Source organism: Podarcis filfolensis (assembly GCF_964270895.1).
Source record: "Podarcis filfolensis genome assembly, chromosome: 2".
In the NCBI taxonomy this organism is placed as follows: Eukaryota; Metazoa; Chordata; class Lepidosauria; order Squamata; family Lacertidae; genus Podarcis; species Podarcis filfolensis.
The window spans coordinates 5,737,230-5,763,250 of NC_139605.1; the positions used below are offsets into that span (position 1 = coordinate 5,737,230).

The 26,021-nt window shown below is 45.1% G+C and overlaps 1 protein-coding gene across 3 annotated transcripts in view; it reads left to right on the forward strand.

The window, feature by feature from the left end:
- LOC310756634 (uncharacterized protein) overlaps nt 1-26,021 on the forward strand; it is an 820,367-nt gene that overhangs the window by 646,702 nt on the left and 147,644 nt on the right. The window contains exon 8 of one of the 3 annotated variants that reach the window (XR_014544954.1): nt 15,227-15,742. The exons of the other annotated variants lie outside the window; for them this stretch is intronic. The gene's annotated coding sequence lies outside the window, so the exon portion shown is untranslated. Of the gene's footprint in view, nt 1-15,226; nt 15,743-26,021 lie in introns of those variants that run through there. 3 annotated transcript variants of the gene reach the window in all.

The following is a 26,021-nucleotide window of genomic DNA, read 5'->3' on the forward strand; positions in this document are numbered from 1 at the left end:
CACCTTACTTTGAAGACACTGGATGTAATTATTTTTTTTTACTTTTGTAATATATGTTTGACTTAAATAAATAAGGGTGCAGCCCCTTTGTCTTTAGTGGTTCTTGCCTTCTTATCACAGGAGTTCCAGAGATTTTGAAGTTCCTGAGAATATTCACAGACACAGACAGGTATTTCCCCCCCTACGCCCTGAATAGAAATCTTCCCTCACCCCTTCTTCCCTGGTGGGGCGTGGGAGGCCATTTTGGGGCCCACCTCAGCTGTCAAAATGTATTGGGCTGGCCTTGGTGGGTGAGTTATGCTATGTACAATGGGACTTCACAGAAAATACAACTTAAGGCGATATTGGAGCACTCCAAAATCATTTGCAGCTGTGTATGTGCAGATAATAATACATCTAGGCAACACGTGGAGAACTGCACTGATGGTTGCAAAGCACCCCTAATTATTATTCCTTTATCATTATAATTCTATTGTATAATCCTAGAAGGGTGTAGACTGCGTTGTATGTTAAAGTTTGGGCAGCTCCACCAGCTCCTTCATTGCTAAATGGGAAGGGGTGCATGCCCACCTTGAAAACAAGCCTCCGTGGGGTGGGGATCCATTTAAAAAAAGAATTATTTACCTGAAGGAGCGTCTCCACCCCCATTATCCAGCCCAGACACTGAGGTCCAGCTCCGAGGGCCTTCTGGCGGTTCCCTCATTGTGAGAAGTGAGGTTACAGGGAACCGGGCGGAGGGCCTTCTCGGTGGTGGCGCCCGCCCTGTGGAACACCCTCCCATCAGATGTCAAGGAAGCTGTTTTCCCTATCTATCTTAAACAATTCATCAATCTGATGTACCTTGTTGCACAATGGAGGGGGGGCACATAAGCGAGATCCCACTTCTGTCTTCCCTGCCACACGTACTCAGGGCATGAGATGATCTCAAGAAGACCTCGTCCCTTCACTAAGTTGCACCAAACAGCACATAAAAAGTTAAAGGGACCCCTGACCATTAGGTCCAATCATGGCCGACTCTGGGGTTGCAGCGCTCATCTCGCTTTATTGGCCGAGGGAGCCAGTGTACAGCTTCCGGGCCATGTGGCCAGCATGACTAAGCCGCTTCTGGTGAACTAGAGCAGCGCACAGAAACGCCGTTTACCTTCCCGCCGGAGCGGTACCTATTTATCTACTTGCACTTTGAGGTGCTTTCGAACTGCTAGGTTGGCAGGAGCAGGGACCGAGCAACGGGAGCTCACTCCGTCATGGGGATTCGAATTGCCGACCTTCTGATTGGCAAGTCCTAGGCTCTGTGGTTTAACCCACAGTGCCACCCGCATCCCTCAATAGCACATAAATTCCCTCAATAAAATGTTACCTTTCCTTTTTGTTACCCTATAGCCTAAGTTGGTATACCGGATGACTGAACTGTGTATTTGCATGCTGATGTGCCTTAACCAATCAGGAGCGTTGGAATTTGATAGCTGGCCAATTGAGTTTAAGCTTGCAAGGCAGCTCTGCTCCAGCTGTTTGCACGTCTCATTAAGCAGCTGCGAGAACAATGGACGGAGTCTATCGAAACTTCGTTACCTTGTTGTTGTTGTTGTTGTTTAGTCGTTTAGTCGTGTCCGACTTCGTGACCCCATGGACCAGAGCACGCCAGGCACTTCTGTCCTCCACTGCCTCCCGCAGTTTGATCAAACTCATGCTGGTAGCTTCAAGAACACCATCCAACCATCTCATCCTCTGTCGTCCCCTTCTCCTTGTGCCCTCCATCTTTCCCAACATCAGGGTCTTTTCCAGGGAGCCTTCTCTTCTCATGAGGTGGCCAAAGTATTGGAGCCTCAGCTTCAGGATCTGCCCTTCCAGTGAGCACTCAGGGCTGATTTCCTTCAGAATGGAGAGGTTGGATCTTCTTGCAGTCCATGGGACTCTCAAGAGTCTCCTCCAGCACCAGAATTCAAAAGCATCCATTCTTCGGCGATCAGCCTTCTTTATGGTCCAGCTCTCACTTCCTTGTTAACTCTATCTAAACTTGCTCCAATGCTGCAAGCAAAACCAAAGTGTTTTCCCCAGACTATCAGCTTTAGGAAAAGCCACAAAACTTTAGAAATTCATATAAAATCACTAGTTCCACCGGTTTGCTTCATTGCAACGCCATTTGCGCTCTTTTGGCCTAGGACTTTAAAACCCCTCGGTCCCCGCCATGATCCCTCAAGGGAGGAGTCAGGTACGCACTCCCCACCCAAGGAAGTGCCCATGAGTAACAATTGCTGGGCAAAAGCCCATCATCTGATTCGCCTAAGGGTACAGACATGCGAGAAAAGGCAATTGTTCTTTGGTTTTTGGGTACTTGAGATATGTTTGCCTATGCAAATCCTATCTTTGGGTGTTACCTTGACTCAGTTTCCTTATGGTAATCTCATGTTACCCTCCCTTTTTCTTGATGTTTTGGTGATGTTGCAATGATGTACTGATGATGCTGTACGAACTGTATTCTGGGATGTGGTGGGAAGTTTTAAAAGTCAATGTCGCCCCTTTCTTGGGGTTCATTCCGTTGTTTGAACCTGTTTGAACCTGCGATAAACTTTGATCTAAGTCTACTGACGGTGTTTTGCTCCGATTTGTGGCTGGGACCCCTTCCTTTGCAGAGCGAGAGAAATCACGGGCTCTGCCCGACCAGGTGGGACGGTTGAGTATCCTCGCTCCAAGAATTTCCCTAACAACCTGTAGCCAATCCGTAACCAGATTTCTTGACTCCTCGAGATTTCTCAGTTTTGGTTCATGTCCTGTAAGAGATAAAATTTCACTGTAAGTTAACCACTGCTTATCCATATTTATTCTTTTCCCGGTTGTAGCTTTCACTGGGGATATCCACAGAGGTGTTTTTCTTTCTAATAAGTTTTCATACTTTCCCCATACTCTAAATAGGTTTTTTCTGATTACGTGATTTGTAAGTTTTATATATTTCCGCTTTTTAGGTAGGCATACACCCACTTGCACCGATTCCAAAGCTGTGATATATGTGGGAACCTTGACCATTTTTTTGCAACCCGTGACTTGCTTCAACTGGTCCCTTGAAGGATTTCCTAGAAATCACCTGATTTCCATTTCAGCTGGGGAAGAAAGCAGCCGGCAGGGGGCAGCGGAGGATCGCAAAAAGGGGAAAGTGAGAAAAGACAACTAGGGACTGTGGAGAAATGGGTGAGGGGGTTTTGTGGTAGAGAGAGAGCGTCAGGGCAGGAATCTACCCAGGAAACAAACATACACAAACACCAGTGTCAAGGAAGGATGGGTACTTTCTCAGCAAAATCTGCCTCCGTTCTTCAATTCCTGTGAGAAATGTTAGTCAAGCAGCCTGAGATGCAGTCACTTGAGATTCCTTTGCCAGCTTGGCATGCAAACGAAATTTAGATTATTGGAACTTGCCAAAGAGTGTTTACTGCACCCTCAGCTATTCTTCTTATAAGTAAAAATGAAAACAAACATTAAAAATAAAAAGGCCTTGTTCTGGGAACTGCCCTGGGACTTTCCAACCTGACTCAGAGGTTGCTGAGGGAGGCAAAGTCTCCTGGGAAACAATCCAGACTGGAACAGGGAAACACACCAAGGACATTTTTATGCCATCATCTATTTGTTAGCCTTTAAGGGGCAAGAAGACTTGTTGCTGTTTCCACACAGTACCAAGAAGGGGACAAAAATAATGTCAGGAGAGATGTCCCTGCAGGCCTAGTCTTGAGAGGTGGAGAAGCCTACAAGGATCCAGTGTGGGGCTGTGGTTTGACTGGGATATGGGAGCCTGGGAGACCTGGGTTCAAATCACCACACAGCCATGAAGCTCCCTCAGGGACCTTGGGCCTGTCAGGGCCGTTATGAGGAGAACATGAATGCCACCTGGATAGAAATATTCATTTTTTGAATGAACAGCTAGAGAGGAAGATGCCTTTTGCCTGCCAGAAACAGGACCCAGGAGTCCTGGCTCCTGCTGAGTCTCCTCCCAAAGGGGACCCAGGAGTCCTGGCCACTTGGCCTCGAGGAAGAGAGCTGTGGAGGCTCAGGGTTTTGTCCTGCATGCTGAGGGAGACGGGTCTTTCCAAGGCTGAAGAGGGCCCAGGCCAAGAGGGACAAATGCCAAAGCCATCTGGGTGCTGAGAGAGAAAACGTCTTCCCCTGAGCACCATTTCTGCCTGCCAATCTCCCAGTCAGGCAACATTATCTGTGGGCTGCTGTGGCTTTCGGTTTCTGCCTTGCTTGGCTGCTCTCCCTTGCACCAAAGGTCTCCTCTGCAGGGAGGGAAGCGGGAGGCTGAGGCAGCCCCACCCGGCCTGCTTGTCGGGGACGGAAGCCATTTTGTGGAGGGCTGGCAGTGAAGCAGAAAGGGAGGGAAAATGGCTGCCTCCTTCCTGGAAGGGCTGTCTCAAGCAGCGGCTTTGTTATTTGTTCATCTACATGCCACCATCTCCCTAAATTGATTCAAAGGTGGGTTAAAGCCACATAATGTGGGTAGAATTATTTTGGGATTTACTGGCAAACCAATAATCCTGAAGTACTCTTGCCCCATCCACCCTCGCAGTATTATTTTGGGATTCGATGGCAAACCACTGATCCTAAAGTACTGCTGCTTCATTCCACAGGTTGCCTTATTTCGCAAATAAGAAAAGAAAGGAGGAGATGTAGAGATGTTCTCTTTATGTGCCAGTATAGTAAAACACTGGTTCTTTTCTGTGGCATTCTGGGAAACTTTTCTTAGCTACTTTCTTAAGCTTTTGAACCTTAAAATCTTCCTCTGCTTCTCTCTCATATACACGCTGTGTAAAGATGTGCCAGACACACACAAATTCCATTCTTTGCATTCCACTCTTTTTTCACTCAGGTCACATTAAGTTTACAATGTTCTGTTTTCCTTCAGTGTATAATTAATTAGTTGTTTTTATATTCTGATCATAACATTAGTAATTGATTTAGACATAATATAATCAATCATAAATCTAGGTGGATTAAAAGCTTAGATACTTGTCTAAGGTCCATTAGCAAAAGACCCTTTGAAGAATTGGAGATTAATGGATTTTGGGTAACCCCTCCTTATACCTATGTTAACCAATAAGGAACTAGCCTCTTTGTTTGTATTTTAACCAATCAGCCACTAACATATGAGTGGCCATGCTTTTGTAAGATTCAATAAAAGAGAGACACACATGGGTTTCAGGGCACTCTCAAAAAGCAGCCTTGGAGCTCAGATGAGGATCTCAAAAACACCATCCCTTGTTTGTCTTGATTCGAACGCAACTTAACAACATAACAAGGCTATCCAGCAGGAAAACAGAGCTACAGGCAATGTCTAAAGTCCTGAAAACCTTTTTAAAAGTCTGTGAAGAAAACATTTTCCTCCTGAGCATTTGTTGCTGTCGTCGCCCTCTGCACCTCCACGAAAAGAGGAAAGGAGAGGGAGAAAAGTCTCCACAGAGGAGAGCAGGGGAGCAGAAGGCGCCTCAAGCTACCGGGGACTTTCTAAAACAATACTAGCACTTTGAATTGAACTCAGAACCAGACAAACAGGCAGAGGGTCTTTTGGCCCCGGTGAGATTTGGCCCTAAATGAGCTGCGGCAGTGAAAATACTGTCAGGTTTATCTTGTAGCAGCTGAAGCTTCCCTACTGTATTGAAAAAAACAACACGTTACAATAATCCTGTCAGGAGGTGACCAGAATATGGATCCTTGTGGGCAGACTATCCCTGTCCAGAAAAACTGGATGGAGCAGGTGAAAAGTGAAGCTTAAGACGTCCCTGAGGTGACTGAGCCCATTGAGTCCCAAAAGTGGGTCCAGGAGAGCCCCCCTCAAAACAGCCAGCCTCCTCCTTCACAGGGGCTTCTTTGGTTATACCAGTGAGGGTGCTTAGGTGACATCTACGGCCATCATCCCACCAAGATAGTTCAACAATGGATCCCTCCATTAGATTTCAACCTTGGCTGGATCCAGGAATCAGAAGGGACTCAGGCATCCTGCAGACTAACCCCCCCCCCCAACTCACAACATTTTGGCATCAGACAAGGGGAAATAGGGATGATAGAGATCGTGCAGCTTGGGGAAAAGAGAACTCCCAAATAATTCTTTACCTTCCGACTTCACAGCCCCCCCCCCTTAAATCAAAAGCTTCCTTGTACCTGGGCAAGGAGCGGCCACTACTTGTCTCTTTCCTGATTTCTTGGAAAAGGCAGCGGCTTCTGTGTGTGTCCCATGCTTAGCTCAGGTTTCAAACGTTCAGGCTTCTGGAAGTGGGATGTGGGCCAAGCACTCTCTGGGCCAAGCACCCAGCCTTGGCTCAGGGCCTTCCAGAAGAGGTTGGGCAGCCACTGGGTCTTGCTGAGTGTGCAAAGGGGGCCTCCCTGACCCCCAACACCCTGGGCCTGCAGACTTAGAGGGTCCCAGGCAGGGGGAGAGAAACTCATGTTGGGGCCAGTAGGATGAGAGAAGGAAGCAGAGATATGTGGAGATATAAAATGCCCCTTTAAAAAGCACATGGAGAAAGGAAATTGTGGCAAGCTGGTGGGCTCTGGCCTGATCCTGTCTAAAACCAAACGTGTTTGTCAGTGTCCCAGCACCTGCTTCCCTTCTCTGTATGGTCATACGCTCTCTCTCTCTCTCTCTCTCTCTCTGTCTCTCTCTCTCTGTTTTGCAACACTGAGCATTTATTACATGTCACAGAGTTAACTGCTGGAACTCCCTGCCACTAGATAGAGGGACTCAGGAGAAGAGCCGGGCTGCTGGATCACCCCAAAGGGGCCCATCGAGTCCAGCATGGCGGTCTCCCAGTGGCCACCCAGATGCCCCAGTAAGGAAGCATGCAAGGAGGATGGGAGGGACACCCAGCGAGTGGGATGCTAATGCATTTACTGCCTCTGGCAGTGGAGGAAGAATGGAGCCATTTTTAAGACATGTAAGGGCTTTTTTTTAAAAAAAAGGACACAGGAGGCTTTCTTGCACTGACTCTGTGGGAACGTTTAAATAATTTAGCCGAGTTTAAACGATTCCCTGTTTGAGTTTATGCAGCGACAAGCGGATTGCTAATGTAGCAGGAAACCCCTCCCCCCATCATTCAGTTTGTACAAACTTCACACACACTCACACTCACACACTACATACGCTACACTTCTGTTATAAATTCATAGAAAATCAACCATACATCGGATTTGCACTGTTCCACTTTTATTTTACTCCATGAAGGAAGGACTACAAAATGGGGAAGGTTTGATACAGGCCAGCCCAGCACATCTACAGGAGCCCTGCCCAGTTGCTATGCCAACCCTGATGGTCCTAGACAGAAGACAATCAAGATCACAAAGAACTTGCATATGGGAGTGGATTCAGCATGGACTGGAACAAAGGACAATGATAGATCTTCCCTCAGGGGGCAGGAAACTGCGACTACCTTTTGTCTTCAGAAAATGACTCATGGGGAGGAGGAGAAGGGAACCAGCCAGGTGACAGGACACTCAGTTTACCACCACAACTCCTCCCTCAACCCCTCCTTTCTGTAATGTATGCATGATGTTTCTGGGGGTGGGCTTGACCTAGAGGATGGGAATTTCAAAAGTTGTTTTTTTTTTAATTTTATTTTATTCAAATTTTGAGAAAAAGTTTACAAAAAAAATAAAATACAGAAAAAATACAAACAATAAAAAAATACAGAATAGAAAGAAGAAGAAAAAAAGAAAATAAAAAAAACAGTAAGAAAAATAAGTCCATCTTTCAATGTCTTATTTTTCATTCACTTGTTTCCCTGACCTCCTCACACCTCCCTTTTTTGTATTCCATTTCGAATGGTTAATTCAGCAAATCCTTTCCCTCTTTGTTTTTATCTTAGTTCTTTATCTTGACATATTGTAACCTTATAATTTCATCTATTTAATAAATCATTTTTGCGTACTCCTTTTTAACATTGTTACTAAAACCAATTCGTTTCATTCCAGCATCATTTTAACATTCGTTAATTTTACAGTGTTTCTGTAAATAGTCCTTAAATTTCTTCCAATCTTCTTCCACCGACTCTTCTCCCTGGTCTCGGATTCTGCCAGTCATTTCCGCCAATTCCATATAGTCCATCACTTTCATCTGCCATTCTTCCAGAGTGGGTAAATCTTGTGTCTTCCAATACCTTGCAATAAGTATTCTTGCTGCTGTTGTGGCATACATAAAAAAAGTTCTATCCTTCTTTAACACCAATTGGCCGACCATGCCCAGGAGAAAGGCCTCTGGTTTCTTCAAGAAGGTGTATTTAAATACCTTTTTCATTTCATTATATATCATCTCCCAGAAAGCCTTAATCCTTGGGCACGTTCACCAAAGGTGAAAGAATGTACCTTCATCATCTTTACATTTCCAACATTTATTATCGGGCAAATGGTAGATTTTTGCAAGCTTGACTGGTGTCATGTACCACCTGTATATCATTTTCATAATATTCTCTCTTAAGGCATTACGTGCCGTAAATTTCATACCTGTGGTCCACAACTGTTCCCAGTCAGAAAACATAATATTATGTCCAACATCTTGTGCCCATTTAATCATAGCAAATTTAACCGTTTCATCCTGAGTATTCCATTTCAACAGCAAGTTATACATTCTTGATAGTATCTTAGTTTTGGGGTCTAACAGTTCTGTTTCCAATTTTGATTTTTCCACCTGGAAGCCAATTTTTTTGTCCAAATTGTAAGCCTCCCTTATTTGATAATAAGGAAGCCAATCTCGCACTTTATCTTTTAATTTCTCAAAACTCTGCAATTTCAATTTGTCTCCTTCTTGTTCCAAAATTTCCCAATATTTCGGCCATTTGGCCTCCATATTGAGCTTTTTCTGGGCCTTTGCTTCCATCGGTGACAACCACCTTGGAGTTCTATTTTCAAGTAAGTCCTCATATCTTATCCAGACATTAAACAGTGCTTTCCTGACAATATGGTTTTTAAATGCTTTATGTGCTTTAACCTTGTCATACCACAAATATGCATGCCACCCAAAAACGTTATTAAAACCTTCTAAATCCAAAATGTCTGTGTTCTCAAGAAGCAGCCATTCTTTCAACCAGCAGAATGCTGCTGATTCGTAGTAGAGTTTAAGGTCTGGCAGGGCAAATCCACCTCTTTCCTTTACATCAGTTAATATTTTAAATTTTATTCTGGGCTTCTTGCCCTGCCAGACAAATCTAGAAATATCTCTCTGCCACTTCTTGAAACAATCCATTTTGTCCAAAATTTGCAATGATTGAAACAGAAACAGCATTCTAGGCAATACATTCATCTTTATAGCTGCAATTCGACCTAACAAGGACAGCTTCAGATTTGACCATATTTCTAGATCCTTTTTCACTTCTGACCAACATTTCTCATAATTGTCTTTAAATAAATTTAAGTTCTTAGCGGTCATATTAACCCCCAGATATTTCACTTTCTTAACCAATGTTAAACCTGTCTCCTTCTGAAACCTCTCTTTCTCAATCGGTGTTAAGTTTTTCTCAAGAACCTTAGTTTTTAACTTGTTCAGCTTAAATCCTGCCACATGACCATATTCTTGAATCAATTCCAATACTCTTTTAGTACTAGATTCTGGCTCCTGTAACGTCAGTACTAAGTCATCTGCGAAAGCTTTCAATTTGTACTGTTTGGCTCCGACCTGTATACCTTTGAGCAAACGGTCCCTTCTGATCATATTTAGCAAAACCTCCAGGACCGAAATAAAGAGCAATGGGGAAATTGGGCAGCCTTGTCGTGTCCCTTTCTCTATCTTAAATTCCTCTGTCACCACATTGTTGACAATTAGTTTAGCCTTTTGTTCTGAGTAAATTGCACCTATACCGTTTTCAAAACCTTGACCTACCTCCATCCCCTGAAGATTTTTCTTCATGAAACTCCAAGAAATATTGTCAAAAGCTTTCTGCGCATCTACAAATATTAAGACTGCTTTAGTGTCAATATTCACTTGCAGTTTCTCCAAAATATTAATTATATTTCTCGTGTTGTCAGACAAGTGTCTACCCGGGAGAAAGCCAGCTTGGTCTTTATGTATCTCCTCCACTAATCCTTTTTTTAGTCTTTTAGCCAAAATGTCTGCAAAATTTTTGTGATCCACGTTGAGCAGGGATATGGGGCGGTAGTTCTTAAGTTGTGTCTTTTCAGACTCAGTTTTCGGTATGTGTAATATAAACTTCCTTCCACGACTCTGGCGCTTTTTTCCCCTCCAAAATTTCATTACAAACCTCCTTTAGTGGTTGAATTATCCAATCTTTCAGAGATCTATAGTATTTTGAGGTTAAGCCGTCCGGCCCTGGAGATTTGCCCAACTGCATATTCTGGATGGCACCTTCCACCTCCTGTTCTGTGATTTTATAGTTCAACATTAACTTGTTTTCTTGAGATATTTTTTGTAGTCCATTTGTTTTTAAGAATTGGTCTATATCAAATTCTTTCTGTGGCCCTTGTGTATATAACTGTTTAAAGTACCTCTGGAAACATTTTATAATTTCCACTGGATTCTGAATGTTCTTTCCTTCCACTTCCAAATTAGTAATGGTGTTAGGTTTTTGTCTTTTTTTCATTTGCCAAGCTAACAATTTTCCACATTTATTGGCCGATTCAAATGTCCTTTGTCTCATCTGTTTAATTTTCCATTCTATTTCCTGGTTCATCATCTTCATATATTGAACTTGATATAACTTTATTTCTCTCAGAATCTCTTGTGACTTTGGTTTCGCTCTCAGTTTCTTCTCACCCTCTTTTATTTTTTCCAAAATTTTGTCTTTTTTCTCATTTTGAGTTCTCTTCTTTATTGCATTCTGTTGAATTAGAAACCCCCTCATAACTGCTTTGCTTGTATCCCAGACTACTCTTTTTTCAGTAGTAGTGTTCATATTTATCTCAAAATAGTCTCTCAAGGTTTTTTGGGGCCTTCTTAGTAACCTCTTCATCTCTAAAAAGGGTGTCATTCATCCTCCATCTGAAGGAACCTGTTGGTGTTAATTTCATCTCCATTTTCACAGCATTATGGTCGGAGCAAGTTTTAGGGCAAATTTCCACTTTTCGAGTCTTAGGAGCCAGTCCTCTAGTTATCCAAATTTGGTCAATTCTTGTCCATGTCATTTAGGCTTCAGAGAAGAAAGTTCCCTCTCTACCCAAGGGATTCTTTGTTCTCCAAATGTCAATTAAGTCCATATTGTCAGTCATCTCAAAAAAGGTTTTTGGTAGTCTGCCATCTTTAGTAACTACCTGTCTCTGTGCCTTCTCCATGTTTGTGGATACCACTCCATTCATGTCTCCCATCATAATAATGTTATAATCCATGTAGTCCAGCAATGTCTCATGCAACTTTTTAAAAAATTCCGATTTCCCCTCATTTGGTGCATAAACTCCTACTATCAGAAATTTCTCTCCTTGTGCTTGAATTTCAATTGCCACAAATCTTCCTTGTTCATCTTTAAACATAAATTTCGGTGATAGACTCTCTTTTGCATAAATCACGACTCCCCTTTTTTTAACCTTATCCGATCAAATAAACTCTTGACCCAGTCTTTTATTGATCAATACTTTCCTGTGCAGCCTTATCACATGTGTTTCCTGTAAGCAAATCAAGTCCAACTGTTCCTTTTTCAATAAATGAAAGACTTTTTTCCTCTTCTCCGGGGAGTTAAAACCATTAATATTCCAGCTTAATAGTTGCAGAGCCATGGCGTGGTTACTTTGCTTTTCCTCCAACTGCACCCAGCAGTTGTTCCTGGTCTGTCGGTGGTACCACTTTCTCTAAGTTTTCCAATCCAAAGGATAGTGATGATATGTCTAATATTCCTGGTTTTAGTGCTCTTAGCTCTTCTTCAAATTCTTTCTGCAAGTCTTCTCCGTGATCTTTCAGAAATCTTTCTTTATCTTCCACTGATCTTATTTTTAACTTTCTTCCTATGAAAGTAAAAGATAGGCCCTGAGGGAATTCCCACCTGAAGACAATACCGTTACTTCTCAACAAGTTCACCAGGTCTCCGTAGTTAGACCTAAGATCCAAAAGGTATTTCGGAATGTCTTTGAATATCTCCACTCTTGATTGATGTATTTCCAAGGTCTTCTGAAAATGCAGACTCAATATTTTGTCTCTCTCCTCTTTTGTTCGGAGGGTAATCAAACAGTCTCTCACCCTGTTCTTTCTCCCCCCTCTTCCGAGCCTGAAGGCACTTACTATCTTAATATCTTGCTTCTCTAAATCTAGGTTCCAGAAGTCTGCAAATTCATGCATAAGAAAGTCACTTAAGTTGTCTTTCTCAAGTTCAGGTACCGCCCTGATCCTTAAATTTGTCTGTCTTTCCTTCAGTTCAATCATAGATAGCATTGACTTGTGATCCTCGAGTTGCCTACATATCGGTGGTATCTTTTCTTCAATGGCCAGTGCTTTTTCCTTTGCTTCTTCAGCTGTCTTTCGGGTCAAAGTTGATTCCTGCAGCAATTTCTCAATAGATTCTGTGTTAGAATTCACCTTCTGTCCCAAATTATTGATACTTGTAGTATTCTGATCAATTTTGCTTGATGCTCCAGCTACTTGTTTACTCAGTTTTTCCAAAGATTCACTAATTTTGCCTAATGCCACAGCTACTACATCTTCAGATGCCATTCCTTTTAAATCAGTTTGAACAGGTGCTGCCCCTAATGGTGCAGAAGGGCCAGATGCTGATGCTCTTCGCTGCTGCCGAATTTTCCCAGATCTTGTTGTTTTTTCCTGCGGCAAGTTTGCCATAACACTTTATCTGAAGCTCAAGGTCAGTCCCACGGCCAGAATTTGTTTTACTATGGAAAATTCCCCTGGCCAATTTGAAGTGGAAAATTCCCTGGCCTGTTGTAACAATTACCAAGTTCCTCTAGGGGGACACAGTAACAGTTAATTCTTGTTGCATTAAAGTAACTTTTCCAAATCCCCCATTTAACAAAGTAAACAACCGTTTCAATTTCAATTTCAGTTACTTTACAGTTCCTTAAAGACCTTAAAGTCCAGAGAAGCCAGTCAGAATCAAAAGTATCTCTCTTGCAGAGTTAACTGTCAAAAAGTTACAATGTCTATAAACAGCGCAATTCACGGTACGGCGATCTTGTTAGCACTTGACAGCCAGGCATTAAGCGGTGGTCTTTGTTTCTTTTTCCTCTCTTTTTGCAGGCAAAAATACTTCTCACTCTTCCCTCCCCTCTCCTGCAATTCAGGGAGGGAGATCTTTTGTCTTGATGTTAGGATTTAAGTCCTTTTAAAGTTATTTTCCAGGTCTTAGTTTAAATAGTCTTTGCTTTGATCTGTTTACAAGAAACGGAAGGTGGACTTCCTGTTTACACCTTCCCGTTTTCGGTACCAAATTAATGCTCTTTCTTCCCTTGTTTTCAAGTCTTTAAATTCAACCTACTCACGGTAGTTGTTTTGATAGCCGAATTGTCACAGGAAAAAAGTCAGCGCTCTCCGACAACAGCTGTGCGGCTTCACTCCACGGAAGAAGCAACTGACTCTCAGCACCGCGCCGCTCGCCCCGTTTCGCTCCGGGGCCCGGAGCCGGGTTCCTTTGCGAATTGGGGGGGCGTTGAAGGTGCCCGCCGAGTCCCACGGTCACAGGCTTCACCCGCCTGTGGTTTTTTAGAGGGTCCCCACTTCGCCGTAACGGCAAGACCCGATTTCCGCGAAGCTCACTCCCTCCAGGTTAGAGGGAATCCACCATTGCCAATGGCGCCGACTCCAGAAGTCCGCCGACTCCGGAAGTGGGAATTTCAAAAGTTTTTATAAGGTCTTGCACACCATTTTTCTGTGTCTTTCCTCTCTCCTGCAAGTGAGGGGAACACCCTGCTGCAACAGTTCAATAAAGGCCAAGCCTACGGGCTGCTGATTTGCTCCAATTTACTCTGGTTGGTGTCTTTACTTTTTGTCCAAGGGAGCCCTCGGATTTTTCCGGTAACACTAACTCGTTTAAGTCCTATCAATATTTATACCTTCCTGGTTGATAATCCCTTCTGTCCCTCCAAACAAAACACACATGAATCTGAATCCTATTAACAGAAACTACGGATTGCTAACTCGTTTGAGTCCTATCAATATTTATACCTTCCTGGTTCTTCCTTCCCTTCTGTCCCTCTAAACAAAACACACATGAATCTGAATCATATTAACATCAACTACTTTACTTTCAGATTCATTCAGTTTACAGAGTTGTTCCTGAAGGCAGGCTTTAGTTACTTAACAGATAAACTATATACTAGATAGTAGTGAATCATGAGAACACTCTTTTGCGTGTAATAAAACCCCTGCGTCCAGTCACGCTTCCCTTGCGTCGCTCTGCTGGAAGTTGACCTGGCAGGAGAGCAGAGTAGCAGCGGTCCTGTGTCCGTGTGAGATAAGGGATAAATCAAGTCCAGAGACAGTTCGGTTCTTATCTCTAGAAGCGTTTATTTACAAGCCATAAATCAGTCACACTCCATCGGAACTTGGTGACATTCTCGGCCGTGCTCCAAAAGCACACTCGCAGCTTCTGTGCCAAGCTGCTGCTCAGTGAGAAGTGAAAGTGAGTCTGAACGCAGAGAGACGCTGTGACTCACTGCTCTGCGACAAGCTCCTCCTTCTCCTCCTCCTCCTCCTCCCAGATACAGGACACCTCGGAGTTCTGACCCTGTCAGTTCCAAACTCCACACCCCCTCTTGTCCTGCATCTGGGGACAATAGCCAACAATGCTTTCCCCATACACAGACCCTCACAGAACTCCTCGTGCTTCTGGAAGGTTAATGGTTTTGTGAAACCATCAGCGAGGTTCTTTGTTGAGGGACAGTATTTCAGAGCGACTAGCCCCTCATGAACGCTCTGACATACATTCTGGAAACGTATGTCCAAATGTTTGGTCCTCGCCTTGAATTGCCCTGTTTCAGCTAATTTAAGGCATGGTTGGTTGTCTTCATGCACCACAACGGGCAGACAATTCTCTTCACAGATTTCCTCGACCAAACACACATAGAACTCCAGTTCTCTGCAAACCTCTGATAGCGCACTGAACTCAGCTTCAGTAGATGAAAGCGCTATGAGACTTTGCTTCCGGGACCTCCACCCAATCACTGAGTCCCCAAACTTCACCACTAGGCCTGACACTGATTTGCGGTCCTCAAGGTTAGCCCAATCCGAATCCACCCAGGCGGTCAGCTTGACATCACCCTCAGCTGACATCTTGAGGCAAAAGTCTTTGGTATCTTGCAGGTAACGTAGCACCCGCTTAACACCATTCCAGGCCTGTACACTAGGACTTGAAGCCTCTCTACTGAGCAGATTGACAGCAAACGCTATGTCTGGTCTGCTCCACTGTGACAGATACAACAGACTACCCAGAGCTGACTGAAAGAGTTCAGTATTTTCGAACACCACGCGTTCTACTTGCTGACACTCCTTCACGTACCCGGCCTCCATGGGTGATCTGGCACCTGCACAATCAGACATCCTGAACTTCTCAAGCAACTGTTCGATCTTACCTTTCTGGCGAAGCAAAAAGCTTCCATCACTTGCTCTTGTGATTTCTACGCCTAGATAGGACTTGACATCTCCAAGTTGCTTCAGCTTGAACCGCTTACCAAGCTCCTTAGCAAACTTCTCCACCTGTTCACTTGTCCTTGTCATCAACAAGATGTCATCAACAAACACCTGTGCCACTTGCTGTTGCAAGCCTGAATCTCTAATGTAAAGACAACTGTCTGCAAGAGATCTCTTAAAACCTAGCTCTTCTAAGGCTTCATGTAGGCACATATTCCAATTCCTGGCAGATTGGCGTAACCCATAGATGGATTTGTGCAACCGCCACACAACGCCTGGCTCACTGACTTCGAACCCTGGAGGAGGAAGCATGTACAACTCCTCCTGGAGATCGGAGTTCAGGTAGGCGACGTCTACGTCAAAATGGTTCACCTTCCAACCTCTCTGTGCTGCTATTGCCAAAAGCATTCTCAAAGTCTCCGCCCTTGAGGTCGGCGAATAAACCTCTGTGAAGTGGACACCCCGTCTCTGTGTGAATCCACGGGCCACTAATCTCGCTTTGTACTGTGGTTCTCCTGCTTCTGTGGGTTTAAGACGGTAAACCCATCTGCAGCCTACAGCTTGCTGGTTAGCCGGCAGCTGTGTGAGTGAGAACACTCCAAGAGACTCCATTGAGTTCATCTCCTTCTGCATCGCCTCATGCCATTTGCTGGCTTCTTCCCGAGGCAACTTCTGAACATCCTCAAAGGACTCAGGTTCACATCTAGCCACACCAACCCAGACACTCGTGGCTTCATACCTTTCAGGTGGCTTCCCTTTGGTTGATCTTGCTGACCTCCTCAGCGTGAATTCTGGAACTGCGCCTGATTCACCTGGATCAACCCTTCTATCCTCTATGTCAGAATCATCCCCCTCTGACCTGCTGCGCCGTTTAGGGCGAACAGCTGGTTCTGCTGGCGAGGATGGTTCACTCCTTGGCTCAGACTTGACAGAGACCTGTGGAGGGGTCCTGGGACTCCCTTTTGGAGAGATACGGAGTCTCTCCCTTGGAGATCCCGGCTCTGGACTCTGTGGCTGTGGACTGTGCACATCAGCAACAGGTTCAGCCTCGCCCTCCTCCTCTTCCTCATCTGAGTCTACCAGAACATCCGGATTTCCGTGAAGACGCTTCCACCCACTCTGCTCGCAAAACTCAGCACTGCCGCTAATAAGCAGCTTGGACTGGTTGCCAGTAGGGTATGCAAAGCGCCACGCCTTTGAACCTGGCTCATAGCCTACAAAGATCATCTTCCTGGATCTTGGCTCACCTTTTCTGCGCATGGCCTTTGGAATGAGAACCCAGGCCGTAGACCCAAAAGTGCGCAGAAAATGTACTTTGGGCTGTTTCCGATGAAGCAGAAAGTACGGTGTGTCCCCTACACTGGAATTGAACACCCTGTTCTGCAGGAAGCATGCTGTCCTATAACTCTCAGCCCAAAAGCGCTGTGGCAGACCTGAGTCTGCCAACATAGCATTCGCTGACTCCTGTAGCGTGCGAAACTTTCTCTCTGCAACTCCATTCTGTTGCGGAGAGTGGGGGGCCGTCAGTCGATGACTGATACCCTTCTGCCTGAAGAACGATTGCAGCGCAGAACCTGTGAACTCCCCCCCACGATCAGATTGAAAGGAAATCACTTTGGTAGAGAACCGTAGCTCTACTGCTGTGATCCAATCCCTGATCAGTGCAGCTGCCTCTGACTTCTGTTGCAGCGCAAAAATCAAATCCAGCTGTGAGGTGATAAGACGCCTTGTCTTTGTTTTTCTCCTGGCCTGCTGCTTTCCCACGTCTTTGCTGGGAACCGGCCCTGGGAACCTGCTTTGTTGACATTCCACGCCGGCCGGTCTCCTTGCCGCCACCCTGCGCCTCTAGCGGACAATTGCGGACCAGATGTGTGTTGCTACCACACCGATAGCAGCTCTTGGAAACAAAGGCTCTTACACAGTCCTCGCCACTCCTGGCTGCTGCCCCCCCACTCCTTCTTGGGGTGCAGCCTGTGCCCTCTTTTACAGCCCTTTGCCTCTTCGATTCTTCGTCAATCAAGCGTCCGCTAATATGTTCGATCGTAAGATCCTGTGGTGGCATCGTTTCCATCGTGAGAACCAAGTTCTCATAACTCCTGTCCAAAGAGCTTAAAAGCGTGTAAGCCTTAAGTTCATCTGGGAAGGGCACATTGAGCTGACGCAGCTTACTGAAGATAGTCAGCACCTGAGCAATGTGATCCCTTATCGATTCCCCTGGGGACAGCCTCTTCTCAAACAGAGAACGTATCACATGGATCTTTGCCCCAGCTGTGGTCCTCTGATGAATTCTAGTCAGAGCGGACCAAATCTGATGACAGGTACGTAAGCCATCAATATGAGGGAGCTGTGATGCTTCGATCGCCATCACCACATGGGACATTGCTTTCTTGTCTTTCTTTGCCGCCCCTGCGGCCCTCTCCGCCTCTGCGGGTGTTGCATTGGGTGGGGCCTGGACTGGATCGGCCTGCGTGCATTCCCACAGCTGCTTTCCCTCCAGCCAATAAAACATGCGTTTACTCCAGTCCTCCCAATTGGCCCCATTCAGTCTTTCAAAGGGGATATTGAAGCTCTCATTGCCCTGCTGTGCAGCAGCCATCTTCCTCCCCCCGGGGCTTCAGCGTACTCACAAGTTCTCCAGCAAGCCGGACTCTCGAAGCAGCCGTCCCTCCTGGCTCTTGGCTCCGCTCTCCGGCATCTCACTGCAACTTGACGCTGGCAGCCTTCTCCCTTCTCACACTTGTCAGGAAACACGTAGCTCCATAACCTTTGCGCGTAATAAAACCCCTGCGTCCAGTCACGCTTCCCTTGCGTCGCTCTGCTGGAAGTTGACCTGGCAGGAGAGCAGAGTAGCAGCGGTCCTGTGTCCGTGTGAGATAAGGGATAAATCAAGTCCAGAGACAGTTCGGTTCTTATCTCTAGAAGCGTTTATTTACAAGCCATAAATCAGTCACACTCCATCGGAACTTGGTGACATTCTCGGCCGTGCTCCAAAAGCACACTCGCAGCTTCTGTGCCAAGCTGCTGCTCAGTGAGAAGTGAAAGTGAGTCTGAACGCAGAGAGACGCTGTGACTCACTGCTCTGCGACAAGCTCCTCCTTCTCCTCCTCCTCCTCCTCCCAGATACAGGACACCTCGGAGTTCTGACCCTGTCAGTTCCAAACTCCACAACTCTATCCATAGCAAGGGCGTAGGAAGGGAGCGGCGGGGGGCGGGTCGCCCGGGTTCCATCATGGGGGTGTGTGACAAATAAGGAACAATTACTGCCCTACTAGGGCAGTTCATTAAATTTTTTTTTTAAAATGCCTATTCCAAAGGTCTTATCTTACTACACAAGGGATTATATAGCTATGTATGAAATTTCATGCATATCAGTTAATATCTTGACCCTCCACGAAAATAGCTGTTTACTTGGCTGTTTTCTTGTGTTGTCAAGGCTGAAATTTCAACTCAGTGGAGCAGGGTCACCATCCCAAAGAGGATAAAATGGCTCCTTGCCTGTAACGTTACATGCGGGGAAACCCGTGTGGGGTTCCTCTCTGTATAAAGTTTTCAAGCTGTTCCTGCGCATGCCTGACAAATTTGCCCCATTGTCAAAATTTATCTTTCCCCCCACCTCCAGTCTCTGTTGTTGTGTGTCCTGGCTGAGGGGAAAAATAGAAGACGGATGGCCATCGGTCAGGGATGGTCTAGTTGAGATTCCTGCATTGCCCCAGGGATTTGGGTAGATGACCCTCAGGGGTCCCTTCCAACTCTACAGTTCTCTGGTGCAGGCTTGTGCAGAGGTTTATGTACAAGTTGGATGCAAGGGGTGCATAGGATTGCAGCCCATCTTATGCACCGTTGGCTTGGGAATAAGTCGCACTGATCATGATGAGACTAGATTGCTGCTATGCAGTCCTGTTTTCCTTTTCAGAGATAACACAGAGCATGGAGAAATCACAATAAATAAAAGCTCCCCTTTAGTAGTTTCAAGCAGTACTACAGGTTCCTCATAATACCTGTACTGCATTGTTTACTGTGAGAGCACCTGCGCTTTGGAACTCCCTGCCTATTGCAACACAGCGCGTGCCTTTGCTAGACTCTTTTCGGGCACCTGCTGAAAGCATTCTTCTTTAGGCAAGCATACCTAGATGCTTAGGAAGTTGAAGTAATCTTAATGTTTTAGCTTTTGTATGTTTTAAAATAGGGTTGTTGATTTTTCTTGATTTTACTGCTGTGGTGTACTTGTTGTTTATTTGGTAAACCACTTTGCAGGTTTTAAAAAATAAATTTTATTAAATAAATAAACAATAAATATAAATAAAAAAACACAAGCCAAAACACAATTCATCCTTAGATTTAAGCATCAGTCCATAGTCGCCTACTTGTTATCAGAGGCAGAGAATCCACATTCCTTTGTAAGAAAATATTAAATAATGTAAAACAATTTTTGCAGGCAATTTTTTTTTATATAAAAAAATCAGTATCGGGGGAGGGGTGACATGAAATTTTCCTCACCGGGTACCACCTGACCTTCCTGCCTCTCCATCCCAGAAGTTACCAGTTAACACTCCCAGCAGCAACCCACCAACAGACAAACTGCCACATAGAGGCAGTTAGTCCTCTGGGAATGTTGGGCTTGACTGACAGCTTTACAGACTCAGCCCTGGAGTGCATCTCCCTGGGGATCTCGCAGCCCCTCCCCCCAGTTTCAGAGAGGGGGGCATTCCCAGACCCCCCCCCCGGAGATGCGGGGATTGACCCTGGGGTCTCCCAAGCAGCTTCTCTTCCACTGAGCCAAGGCTTCACCTTCTTGCGCCTCTCCAGGGAAGATGTTCTCTTGGACCCCCCCTCCCCCTCCCCTGGCAACCCCCCTCCCCCGCCCTCCCTGCAGGGCAGGACAGGAAGAGCTTCCGGGGGAAGGGAGGGAGGGAGGGAGGGAGGCGGCGATTCCCAGCGAGGAGCTGCAAGAACTTCCTCGTTCCCTCTCCAGCCTCGCTCCCAAACTTGCGCCTCGAGTTCTGCCTCGCGACTGGTGCCGCAACCTGCGCGCAGATTTCCGATTGGTGGAATCTTTTCCCCTCGGCCAATCCCGGTTCCCGCTGCTGCTGGTTCCGCAGGCGGGGCAGAGAGCGGAGGGAGGAGGAAAAGGGAGCTTCGTTTTGGGGGGAGATGGGGGTCCTCCTCCTCCGCTGGCCCCCCCTGATCCTGTGGGCGGCTGTCCACCTGCTGCTGCTCCTGGACTGCGCAGGTAAGGACTCTGCTCTGGGGCGGGGGGAGAAAATAATCCCTTCCCAAAGATCTGTTTCCCAGACTTGGCTTGTTTTGTATGCCGTCCGGGGCAGGGGCCGCTTCACTCCTTGGCTCGAGGCTCAAGCGAAGAACAAAACAAAGCTTGAAGGTGTTGGCAGGATTCATGGGGGGGGGGGGAAAGTGACTCGCCTGTCCCGCCCCCCCGCAGCTTCGTGTTGACTCTGGTGTGTGTGTGTGAGAGAGATACAGATACAGAGTCTTCCTTCTTCTCTTTTTACCTTCCCTCTTCTAACCCTCAGCCGCTCTGAAAACTCAGCTAAAAACTCTGGAGACCAGCCTGAGGGTGGGAGCTGGACGCGTGTAGAGCTGACTTTATTGCGGGGGGAAACGTCTGAATAAGGGGTCCCCACCCGCAATTCCCAATGTTGTTTTGTTCAGGAGTTCCCTTTCACTATCAACATTCACCATCAGGTTCTTCTGCTTTACAATTGTAACTCCCCCCCCCCCAAACCCTTCCTGTTGCCTGTCAAAAATGTAGATTTTGTAAATTATGCAGGGGGCTTCTCTCTGCCGTTTCTGTACAGCCCCTTGTGCACGAAGTGGGGGCCCCCACCCCACAGCCCGGTTCCCCTTGAATACGTCTCCTTTTATATTCTCCCTCCCCCCCAAAAAAAATTCAAAAAAGTTGGATCCTCTGCCTGGCTTCTGGGGCTCCTAGACATGAATTTCCCTTGCTCAGAATATTCCTGCTCCCTCAGCCCCCCAATCCACGGGCTCTGCATACTATTCAAGGATTTAACACTATTAAATTCTTAATTCCACATTCCTGATTGTTGCCTTTAGTGTTTTTCTCCTTTTGGGGTTGCCACTCATATTCTCTGTTTAACTAAAATGTATATCCTGCTCGATTGTGGTAAAAACTCTTATTGATTTACAGGAAATTATAAAATAATAAAAGCAGTTTAAAGCATTAAAAAATAACTAAAATTAGCACTGAGAGGTCAAAACACGTCAACATTTGTGTATCCGAATAGGGTTGACCAAAGAAAAATGTTTAAAACAGACACTTTTGCGAAACAAGCGTATTCTTCATGGGAGAAAGATCTGGAGATAGCAGCAGGGCATTTTTGTGAGTGGGAAGGGGGAATAGGGTGTTGAGATAATGGGGGAATTCTCCTTGACCCCTGCTGTTTATGAGATGAGGGAGATAACATTTGTTTTGCACTCGGATCCTATTTATTGAAGAATATGATTATCTAGTTTGGGTTGCTTGGTTATTTTCTTATGTTTCTGATTCCTCCCCCCCCCAAAAAAAATATTGTTTGCTTTTATAGTAAATAGTTTTTGTGCTTCTCTAATGGAAAATGGTATGAATATAATACTATAGTTTCCTGCTTGGCAGGGGGTGTTTCCTGCTTGGCAGGGGGTTGGACTCGATGGCCCTTGTGGTCTCTTCCAACTCTATGATTCTATGATTCTATAATACTAGCATTAGTTTAATAGTTGCTTGTGCCTACAAATTCTCCTGGCAAATAGAAGGGGAAGAAATGGAGGCAGTGAGAGATTTTACTTTCTTGGGCTCCATGATCACTGCAGATGGTGACAGCAGTCACGAAATTAAAAGACGCCTGCTTCTTGGGAGAAAAGCAATGACAAACCTGGACAGCATCCTAAAAAGCAGAGACATCACCAAAGGTCCGTATAGTTAAAGCTATGGTTTTCCCAGTAGTGATGTATGGAAGTGAGAGCTGGACCATAAAGAAGGCTGATCGCCGAAGAATTTATGCTTTTGAATTATGGTGCTGGAGGAGAGTCTTGAGAGTCCCATGGACTGCAAGAAGATCAAACGTATCCATTCTTAAGGAAATCAGCCCTGAGTGCTCACTGAAAGGTCAGATCGTGAAGCTGAGGCTCCAATACTTGGACCACCTCATGAGAAGAGAAGACTCCCTGGAAAAGACCCTGATGTTGGGAAAGATGGAGGGCACAAGGAGAAGGGGACGACAGAGGGCGAGATGGCTGGACAGTGTTCTCGAAGCTACCAGCATGAGTTTGACCAAACTGTGGGAGGCAGTGGAAGACAGGAGTGCCTGGCGTGCTCTGGTCCATGGGGTCACGAAAAGTCAGACACAACTGGACCCTTAGAAATCACAGGCGCTGAAGCCTGTGAACCTGGTGACTCGGCGGGCACCATTTGCGCCCCCCCCGACCTGCGAAGGAGCCTTTTTAAAGGCTTCGGAACGGGGGACGGGGTGAGCGGTGCGGTGCTGAGAGTCGACTGCTCCTCCTGTGGAGTGAAGCCGTGTGCCATGGTCGGAGAGCGCTGACTTCTTCTTGTGAACAATTGGACTCTAAAAGTAACAACCCGTGAGTAGTACGGAAATTGGACTTGTAAAGGAAATTTTTCTTTTGAATTTGGCACAATCGGGGAAGGCGCAAACAGGAAGTCCGCCTCCCCGTCTTGTAAAAAAATTTAAAGCAAGGACTAGTTAACTAAGGTCGAGAGAATTTCTTTTTCTTTATTGGATAAAAGATATTAATTTCACGATTTGGCAATATAAGTATAAGTAATTTTACTGGAGGATAAGAGCTAATTTTGAGAGTTGAAGTGCCACCCCCCCCCCCGGACCCGGGAGTGATTCGCGAGAGAGCCTGTTGAGGAGATATAGAAGAGTTTGACAGCTGTCAAAATTAGCTGTCAAGAAGGAAAAAGAGAACTTTGTTTCTGCTGTCTCTGCTGGATATATTTGTTGTAATTTGGTTATATTTTGTTGAAAACAAGGAAGAACTGATACAAACTAACTTGATTTTTGAATTTGAACTGGAAAGAATATTAAGTTACCAAAATCCCTCTAGAGGGGGATTTGGGACATTACAAGAATGGCTGGAGGAGGGAAAATTCAGGCTGGGTTGGACAGAGTTTTTGTTCTCTTGGGAAAGTTACAAGGCCAAGTTACAGATAGGTAGCCGTGTTGGTCTGCCATAGTCAAAAATAAATAAATAAATAAATAATTTTTTTTTGAAGAAGTGTCTGAAGAAGTGTGCATGCACACGAAAGCTCATACCAAGAACTAACTTAGTTGGTCTTTAAGGTGCTACTGGAAGGAAATTTTTGTTTTTTTGTTTTTACAAGGCCAAATTGATGTTTTGGCTACAAATGTTGCAACTCTGAACTTAACAGTAAATAACATTACTGAATTTGATAAGGATTTGACTCAGGAAGCCCATGCAGCTGGACAAAAAGAGAAACTTTGAGAATTTTGAAAGTGTGGAGAAGGAGACATATGTTGTTCCTGAGGAGAAGGAAGGAGGAGCTGTAATTTTGCAAATGACAAAGGAGAGCCAGAGGCCTGACATGATGCTTACAAAGGAAAATAAGAAATCGAACCAGAGGCCTGACATGATGGTTAGAAAGGAAAATAAGTACTGGATGATGAAAATCTGGTCTGAATTGGAGATTGAAGAATGGAGAGATCTCCTTATGTGGAGATCTGAAGACCTATGGATTACATATCTGATTAAAGTGGAAGCTGGAGCTTTCGCGACAATTGGACTTTTGGGCCCTACTTTTAAGTATGGAGGTCTGGCTGGAAGAAACATGGACCTTATTGGGACAGAGCTTCTCCGAGATCTGGTGTTTAATACTAAGGACTATCAAAAAAACCGGCAGAGAGGAACTGAGAGAGAATTAAGAGCCTCGGACGTGAGGTCTCCAGGCTGATAGTAGATTAAGACTGATGGACATTTGCTGGGGATCGAAACCGGGAAAGGGGGTGGTGGGGTCTGGGAATCCAAAGGGTGTACAATTATAATCTGTTTTTTATTTTGTTTGGTTATTAGTATGAAAATTGGGGAATTCGTGGAAGGGAATTTGGGTCGACTTTAGAAAAAGGTTTGAGCACTGAGGCACAAATATTGATGTCTATAAGTTAAATTGGTTTTTCTAAAATGAATTAAATATAAAAAGGTTAAAAATTGGGGATAAGAACTTGTTGAACTAACAATTTGAATTGGAATATAAGAAGGGGAGGTGTGGGGAAGTCAGGGAAATATGGCATTGAAAATATGGAATTGTAAATCTTATGTGTTTTTTAATTTTTTTGATTTTTCTTTTTTGATTTTTTGTATTAATGTGGAAAATTTTAATAAATATTTATATTAAAAAAAAAAGAAAAGTCAGACACAACTAAACAACAACAACAACAAATTCTCACAGTAACTTTAAGAACTTAAGAGTAAGGCCTGTTATTTCTCTCTTGAACCCTCTTGATATGGGGGGCTGCCCCCTCACTGTGCTATAGGGCTGGGCAAAGGGTGGTGGCAACCACTGGTTCCTTCAGATTCCTCCTCACTTTGGGGTCTCACGTGTGACTCATTTGTAGGTCTTTGTCTCCCGACCACTGAGCAGAACTGCATGTGTTTATCCAGATACCACAACCAGAGGCAGCCTTGCTCTGAGCTCTTGTGGTTTGAAGTGGGGGAAACCCTCGTCCTAGGAGGGGGTGTGGCGATCACACAGGGCCCCCAGACATTTGACCGTCTATTGATCCCTGTGCCACCACTATGATTGCTTCCCCACTGCCACCAACCCGTTTCTCTCGGGTACACACGGAGTCCAGACAGTTGTTAACATTAAATCAAATAAGCAAGTTTATTTTACAGATAGGTAGCCGTGTTGGTCTGCCATAGTCAAAACAAAAAATTTTTTTTCCTTCCAGTAGCACCTTAAAGACCAACTAAGTTAGTTCTTGGTATGAGCTTTCGTGTGCATGCACACTTCTTCAGATACACCGAAACAGAAGTTGCCAGATCCTTCTATATAGTGAGAAGGTGGGGAGGGGTATTACTCAGAAGGGTGGTGGGAATGGGTGATTGGCAGATAGCTGTGATGAGCCTGTTGACGACTCATAACGACTGCAATAGGTCTTACAGGAAAAAGCAAGGGGTGAGAAGGTGAAAAATGGCTTTGTCATGTATAATGAGATAAGAATCCAATGTCTTTGTTCAGACCAGGTCTCTCCATGGTTTTAAGTTTGGTAATGAGTTGCAATTCAGCAGCTTCTCTTTCCAGTCTATTTCTGAAGTTCCTTTGTAGTAAAACAGCTACTTTGAGATCTTGTATAGAATGTCCTGGGAGATTGAAGTGTTCTCCTACTGGTTTCTCTGTCTTGTGATTCTTGATGTCCGATTTATGTCCGTTTATTCTTTGGCGTAAGGTTTGGCCTGTTTGTCCAATATAGAGAGC